This window comes from Triticum dicoccoides, chromosome 7B (assembly GCF_002162155.2).
Source record: "Triticum dicoccoides isolate Atlit2015 ecotype Zavitan chromosome 7B, WEW_v2.0, whole genome shotgun sequence".
NCBI lineage: Eukaryota > Viridiplantae > Streptophyta > Magnoliopsida > Poales > Poaceae > Triticum > Triticum dicoccoides.
Window position 1 is genome coordinate 775,481,039 of NC_041393.1, and position 8,786 is coordinate 775,489,824.

The window sequence follows — 8,786 nt, forward strand, 5'->3', positions numbered from 1 at the left end:
GTGCCTGAAAGCACATTTGTTTTTTATATTAGGGTTTATTTATGGCTCAACAGAACAGTTATTTTATCTATAAAAAAATCCAGACTAGTAACATGCATTTAGTTCTTCTATTTTTTTTTCCATCATTAAGCCAGCAGGGGACGAACGAACTGGGCCTGGTTCGTCAAGGCCCAAATATGCTGCCGTGCTGCATGCGTGCGAGCAAAGAAAACCCACTACGATTCACCCCGTCCCCGTGCGTATGTGCATGTTGCCGATCCCCCACATCGACGCCTCCATCGCCACATCTACGCACGCCCTGTGACGAGCAATGATTCGCCCCCAGGGCAGTACCCCGGCCGTGCTGGAAGATGACGACCTGCTGGGGGAGATCCTCCTCCGTCTCCCTCCTGTGCCGTCCTCCCTCCCGCGCGCCGTCACCGACCACGGATTCCTCCGCCGCTTCCGCGCGCACCATCGGGAGCCACCCCTCCTCGGCGCCTTCTTACATCATCCCGGTGATGAGCTCAAGTTTACTCCTATCCTGCCAGCTCCGGACCGCATCCCTCCTCCGTACATCAGCAAAGGGGCCCGCTTGCTCAGTTGCCGCCACGGCCGCTTCCTCATCATACACCGGGAGCGCGTGGATGTTTTCGTGTGCGATCACACCACCAGCAGCCATCATCGTGTGCCAATTCTACCTGAGTTCAAGGGGCGTTACATCAATGGGGCGGTGCTTTGTGCTTCCCGCGAACGGGGCCACGTGCACGGAGATTGCCACTCCACCCCCTTTAAGGTGGTCTTGCTACTTGTGTACGCTAAGAATGGTCGACCTCTCACCTCTGTTTATTCCTCTGAGACTGATACATGGGCCGATCTCATCTCAACAGAGGTTCGGCATCATGGTTGTTTTGACGATTATTTTAGCACCCTTGTTGGTAATGTACTTTACTAGTCATTTAAGTATGCGATGCAGGGTATACTTTGGTTTGATTTGGAAAGTCAAATCCTTGATGTGCTCGAGGGGCCTCCTCATATGTATCATTCAGGCAACCATCAGATCATCCAGGCAGAGGATGGCACAGTTGGTGTTGCCATGATGTCTCACCATTACAACAACATTCAGATGTGGCAGAGGAATGTGAATTGCCATCGTGTATCCACATGGATGTTGTGGAAGATCATTGAGATGCATAACATTCTTGGGATCCCTCCTCAGGTCGAGGGACAGAAGACCTGGCCGAAATTTATACTAGGATATGTTGAGGATACCGATGGGGTATTTTTATATATGAACGGGGGTGTCTATATGGTTGAACTAGAGTCTATGCAATCTAGGAAACTTTGCGAAGCCCGTAATACTATTACTTACTGTCATTCTTTCAGGAGTTTCTATGCACCAGCTGATAGTTCATTCCTAGTACTCATATTGTAGGAGTGATCTAATCTTGTTATATTTCGTTCGTTGATGCTCGAACGCCTTTGCTAGATAGATGATCATAGCGACCTTACTGTTTAATATATGTTATCATTCATATAAAATGTTCAATGAGTGATTGGAAAATCAGATGTCAACCGTTTAACTCATTAGGCATGTTTGAAACGTCGAAGCTAGTTATATTCTGTTATCCAGTATCTCTAATGTCGTTGTTCAGAAATTTCTTAATCCCTCGGTCAGCCATTAGGCATGGTCGATACAACTATTAGTCATGTGTTGGTATTACCTTCTGATTTACGGGCTGTGATGTAATTATTTATTTGGTTGTTCCTGTTCATTCATCCGATAGCATGGATCATTTGAACAAATAATTTACCAGCTCCGCACTGCTGTATACTCGATGATAGCTATATATTGTATAGCTCAATTGTATGAATGCATATCGTATATGGTATCTCACGTACTTTAATTCTTGATGTGAGCAGGTGGAAGGGAATTAAACTAGCCGGCGGGCCCGTTAGATTTAGAACATGGATAGCTATCATCCTGCTGCGCAGGTTGGTTTCATCAGATTGTCTGCGTTAATGCAGTGACGGCCCTTGATTGCAATGGAGCCAACCAAAGGCTAACAACTGTGTTGTTGCATATCTTGCAAAGACAAATATTGTAGTTGTTGGAGGCAGAAGCGATGCTGGATCAACAGTTTGTTTCTTAGATTTTTTTTCTCTTCATATCTTTGGCAAGGACAAGTGGTGTGTATTTTATATGATTTCTACCAAACTTTGATGTGGTTGCTAGAATAATAGACTAATTGTGATATCTATATATATATCCTCCAGTTGCTTGCTGTCACGTGAAGAATTCGCAAACATTTATTCGGTTGGCTTGTAGCAGGTTAGTCCTCAGGCACAGGGCCCCATGTATTCGGGGCCCCAATTTTTTCTATGCAGTACTACTAGGCTTCATTAGCGATAGAAATGGGCCTCCTGGCGCGCGCCTAGCGCCTAGCGACCGAGACCCAGTGAACAGCGATCAAGATTCACTCAGGGGAAATTGGTAGCTATTAGAAACCACAAATCATGACAACAATGGACAAGAGACTCTACTCAGCAAGTTGCGTGATGAGATGTTCTTGTCTACCCTAGGCAAGCTATCAAACAATGTTGCCAACATCTGAATATTTACCTTCACACAAAACTTTAGATCTCGTGTGAAATCTAACATCATGGACCGAGTAAGAAAAACTATTTATCAACATGTTGATACTAATGATTCTGGATGACTAATTCTGATAACTTACACAAAATTGTAGATCCATGAAGTGTATAGGAGGGTCGGTGAAAAATAATGCCTCATCACATGCAGTATACACACGACCATGTTGAAGAAACAATTATTGTCAATAGACTGTTAAATGTTAATTGCCTTGATGTTTTTTGATACTTAAGCCCATTGGATAGGGTATCGAGCTTCGCAACCATTTCTTCCTCAAAAATGCATGATAAGAACCATAATAATGTATACTGTCACATTATATATTTCTAAATCTTGCTTACTCCAAGCATTCGGCATCATTGATCGGCATCATGTAGTTGCAGAGCCCGACAACTAATTCACGAGGATCCGTGGGCATGATGGGGAGTGTGGTGGGGCGTTTGTCTTCGACCCCGTCAGGTGCGGAGGTCAACATCAGAATTAGATAAACTTTCTTCATCATTAGATTGGTGGTATATTGAACTTCCTTTTAGCTTATTCAAGTCTGACTCAACCAATATCACTACTAATTTTCAGCAAGCGTATCATATCCTCTAGTAAAAATTTAAAAAATCAACATTTATATAAAATTTTGAGATAAAATAATGAAATCATGTATGAAAATGAAATACTTGGGTAAAATTATCAGACAATGCATCTTCTGTCCAATATTCCATATAATTTAGCATAAAACAATCCACCTGCTAGGATATCATCCAGAGGAATAAAATTATCAGACGATGCGCTACAATATTAGACAATGATGTTCTAGGATATCATCCAGAGGAATAAAATTAACAAACAATCTGAACAAGCAATAATGTTCATTATACCCACCTGCTAGCATAGGCTAATAATTAATGCACTAAATTCTTTTTTATCAAGGTTGTTTCGACAATAGTTTCTATTACATGATATCTTTGTGTTCATGAATACCAAGACAATGATTTTCAATTTGTAACGCTTACCCATACGTTTGTATTGCCTTCTGAAACTGTTCTACGACCATCCATTTGTAACACTAAGCTCGAGCCACTTATGATCATCATTAAACTCACGACTCTATTGTCCAACCTTCGATGCTTATCAAGTCCCAATAACTATTTTATATGAAAATGGAATAGAGATTCATGCAAAACAAAAGATATGTCAGCCGACCCATGTGTCATCGGCCCAACCGGTTGCTCCTTTTCCCTATGGTCGGCGGTGCAGCCTCACCACCATGCCCTCTCCGTCTCCTCCGCTATGATACCACCACCGGCGATAATCCATCTACACCTCCCTGGGCATCAAATTTTCTCAGGAAAGCACACACACCCCGCTAGAAAACATCAACCTTTGAATCCCCGCCACCTGTGCTGCCGCTACATATCATCGCCATCTCTGGGTCACTCCTGGCCGAGACATTGCCAACGTCTAGCATCTCGCTAGCGCTAGCCACGATGCCACCATCTTCTATTATGCAGCTCTGCGTCGCTCTCACAAGAATTAACTGACACAATTAAAAGTTTCAGTTGCATCTGAAATAGCAATTGCACTCAAATATACATATGGGCATGTGGAATTGGGGAAGATAATGCCTGAGAATAGATTTTTGTCATTGGGAAAATTTATGTCCCTACACTGCACAAAATTATTTTAGGAAGGATGAATAAAGACATGTTAAACTCTGTATCGAGGGTTTGACTGCTTGAACATAAATCATCTTTTAACAATTCTAGTTTTCCACAGGCATGCAAACCCCAAGGAACAAATATTGCTAATCACATTTAGAAAAATTAATATCAAAGTGACAAACATTGCTTAGAGAATGAAAGCCTTTGGAAGTGTATTGCACAAAGTGCCACTGAAAGGAAAAGATTTGAACACTTATTGAGGAGGAGAGAAGTTACAATCCGGCAAAGTTGCAACATCCTTACAATAGTTCACCAATTTTTGAAAATGATACTCGTAACTATTACAACAATCATGTTGTCCTTGATACACGGGAAATAATGACTAACAACACATATCTGCATGTGTAACTAACTACATGTGAAGTATTAGGTACTACAATATGAACACTACCTAGCCGGACTACTTTAATAAGCACAGACCAAAACAACAGAGTTGAAAAAATGTTGGAACTAACAATACCACACCGCCCACAAGTAGTCCTGCCAATTGAACAAACAACAACCCAAGTCAACACTTTCTACCATTCAAGTCTTTTTAGCTTCTCCCTGTTCCTCCAGTTCTCGAGCTTCTCGGTTGTTCATTTCATCTTCAAATCATCACATCTGAGTTATACATATCTTTTCCTGCTATATATTGATCCCATTTAGCTTAATAAACCTAACATATTGGTGCCTAAAAACACAATGGTGAGCTATTCTTAAAAGAACGCGAAGATGAACCTGAGATCAACTTACAGAACATACATCTGTGCAAAGGTAATAACGGAGATGACTATTGATTGTAATCTTTTGTTGCAATCCTATACCATAAGCAAGCATTGGTACAACTGAAACGGATGAAAGTGGAAAGGATACCTTGCACCTACCTGCGGTACTTCCAGAGAACCATGTGTGGACCATCTTGTTTGTGCCTTCATCGTGGTGGCTCTGCCGAGCACCGCACAACACCAGACATCATTCGCATGCGAGCCCAGAAGTGCTTTTAGGCCACTCGATGTAGCAGAACGAGTGCACTCTCTTGGCACCACAGTTAGCCGGAAGCCTGCATGATGTGGACCGAAGCCAAGGGCTCACTGGGTGGACTGAAGCCAGGGGCTCATGGAGTGGAGGCAGGCCGCCGGCGGGCGCATGAAGAGGCCCGCGTTGGGCGTCAATGTGGTGATTTTCTGCAATTCACTCAGCAAGAGCCAAGCCAGGCCACCAAATCTATAATTTGGGACATCTTCCATGAACACACGGCGTAGGTATCTCCGGTAGGGAGCAACACCAGTGCTAGTAGCAATCATGATATGGGTTGCATTTGTGTCAGTCTCGGGTAGGAACATTATTTTGCCAGAAGGTCCTGGGGTCAGAAACAAAGGCAGTGAGATGCATAAACTTTAGACATCCATCATATGCCATGAACTATGATTATACAAAATTCTACCAGAAAGAGCATGTGCATACATGTTGGGTTTGTATCTTGGAACAGGAAGAAGAACATTGTTTAAAGGACATTTATTATATGCATCAAAATTTGACTTTTATCCAAAAACAATAATCAAGTATGACAAAACTGATAGAATAGATCCAGATGGAAGCAGGATAGAACAGAGATAGCCATATTAGTAATAGTGATAGCCATACTATAAGAGGCTCTTGGTACATAGTAGAATTTGTTATTTGTCTGGCTAGTGCATAAGAAGTTGATCTTAGTCCGAACTCAGAATATACACTGTAAACTAGTGGCACTGTGAAAAAATGCCCTCTTTCTTAATATTTCGGAAGAATGGTTACTATTTCATCTTAATTTATATCCTCCGCGATGTGCATTTAACATGTACTAAGAACATTTTGGTAAAGGATTCAGAAATAGATCGTTTGGCGCAAATGAACTTTAGGAAAATGTAATTAACGGAGAAAACTGTCTTTCTAGAGTTAGATAGAGGCACTCATATAACACTGCCAACACAGAGGAAAGGCTTTACATCCATCTAAAAGAAATCAACTGACCTATCAGCTGAATCTTGCCCACCTGGTCTCTCCATCAAATGAGCCCCCATACCTAGTAGATGCAATCGAGTACAGACGGACATTCTGTGGGTTTCCAGGCTCTTTGAGTTCTCTCCTTGACAGATGCACACAAGGTTCAGCGAGTGACAAAGATAGATGTGGACAACAGGGGCGATAGCAGATGTAATGAATAGATATTTGGTACTTGAGCTTACCTAAAGTAATTCTCCTATAAATAAATTCAAGCAGCATACTCAAATCAGTGTCTATAACTTTAATCATAATTTCATTCAGTACAACATAATTTGGTATGTTTATCCTCTTATTTAGTAACACAAAGAGTCCGCTGTCCAGTAAACTCAAATCAATGTATACAGTTTTGAAAATAATTTGTTTCAGTATGTGATTACTTGATATGTTTATCCTCCTATTTAATAACACCAAGAGCTCCCAGTTCAGCATTCTAACAGAGGACGAAACTGAGAATGGTGGAAACGGCTCTGCGCCTTCCAGTACGGCACATTGTCGCCAAGGTCGACGACCACATGGCACGTCTCTCCCGGAGCGTTAGGGCCTGCGCCGCCCGCTCGATCGAGATGATAGTGGCCATGTAAGGCCCATTGGGCTTGTATGTGTTGAGCGGCGGCCCCTTGGCGCTCTCAAGGTCGAGTGGCGTGACGGAAACCTTGCTCTTGCTCGACTGCTGGACGGCCATGCAGACATGCCTCCAATGAGTCGCGGCCTTGCTGTCAGACGCCTATGTGCTGTCCATCCATGATTTGTTGCCGAAGCTGAGATAGTTGCTACCCCGAAATGTAACAAAGGGCAAAATATAAACGTACTGATGGTGTTGGGAGCACCATCTGTCAAGGCTTTGAGTTGGAGATGTGCAGCATATCACCCAAGTGCCCTAAGGAATTCCTGAACGTGCATGTATGTACGTCTACTGATATGTGTATGGGTGAGCGATGCTAACTAATCTGTGCAATCTAGCTATATAGCACGAAGCCACAATTATAGCTCTAACTAAAACCTGTTAGCTTTTTAACCTTCATCATGTATCTGCATGTTTACTTTTTAGTTCTGCATGTAGTAGTGTGTCTGTGCATAGGTACGTGCGAGGCGTACACCTGATGGTTCAGTTTGAAGAGCATGCATGGTGAGACTCCAATGTGCAGTGAGAAGCTGCTGCATGCAAAGATCTGAAGCTAACGGGCTGCACAAGTTATCTAGGAAGTTGTTATGCATCCGTGTGTTAGTGCCATAAGAATAGGTGATGGATTAGTTGGTTAGTGGAGCAGGTCGTGTGCACAAGAGCCGGACACGTTGTAGCCTGGCAGCGCGTGTGAGATAGCTACTTAAAGCATTGTAGTTCAGTTTGTCTAGTCAAGATATACAGAGAAGAAAAGCCGTGAGCTGTGTGAGACAGCACGGCACCAAATATCCTGTGTTCTTGTGTGTGTTGTGTGAAACAACCAAGAGAGAAGAGGTGAGCTGAGAGAGTCGGCTCCAACAAAACCTGCTCCCTGATCGAACCAATTCGTCCAGCTGTGCAATCCAGATTCCAGTGCCCAGCAAATCACGCACTAATAACACCATTAGTCCACCATGCCATAGCATAAAGGGATGTGGAGACACACACCTGAATTCCGGAACTCCTGACGGCGCCATCCTGCAGGCTAGAAGAGGAACAACAATTAGATGAATACACATATTTCATATGTCACAAAGTTGTCACAACGTATCAATACCATGCATCAAAAGAAAATAGAAAAGACAAAGATGATCAGAATGAGTGTCCATTAGGTGCGCCAAACTAACTGCATCAAGGGATTACTTTGTTCGGAGAGTACAATCAATGTTTTGGCTGCCGGGTTAAATCTCTCTTGGTTGTACTACATGAGACAAATTATGGCACTTGAATAAATGAAACCCGCATTCCTCATTGTGAGGGCCTGAGCAAGTATTAGTTCCGATCCATAAAGCATGCGGTCTCTCTTTTTCAAATCATTATGTATGTGATTATATATCATTAAATATTATCAGCCTATATTGAATCGCGACTCTGCACAGATAATGAAATCGAATAGTGATATCTCACTGAATTCAACATCGTTTCTGCTCCGGTGCTCCCCCACTGGGTTGAATGCGAGAGGGAGAAACACAAGGACGGCTGAGATCTGTCAAAAACGATTCGTGAAGAGGGGCACGATCGTCTTTTTATGTCCGAGGAGAGCGCGCGTACAGCCCTGTACAAGTCCGCACCAGCGCGCGTACAGCCATGTACAAGCCCGCACCGGCCCGATTACTTTTGTACAATGAGGGTATACATGTATTGTATGTGGGCGTATCGTTTTCCCTTGTCATGTGCTGCGGTCGTGGACGTGGGCGGCGGCGGTCGTGGGCTAGCCACGCGGCCACGCGGCGCACGAAAACTTCCAAAAACG

At 43.2% G+C, this 8,786-nt stretch overlaps 1 pseudogene; it reads right to left on the reverse strand.

The window, feature by feature from the left end:
- Positions 1-6,342: 6,342 nt before the first annotated feature.
- On the reverse strand, positions 6,343-7,054 carry LOC119339799 (annotated as a pseudogene).
- Between the last annotated feature and the right edge of the window lie 1,732 nt (positions 7,055-8,786).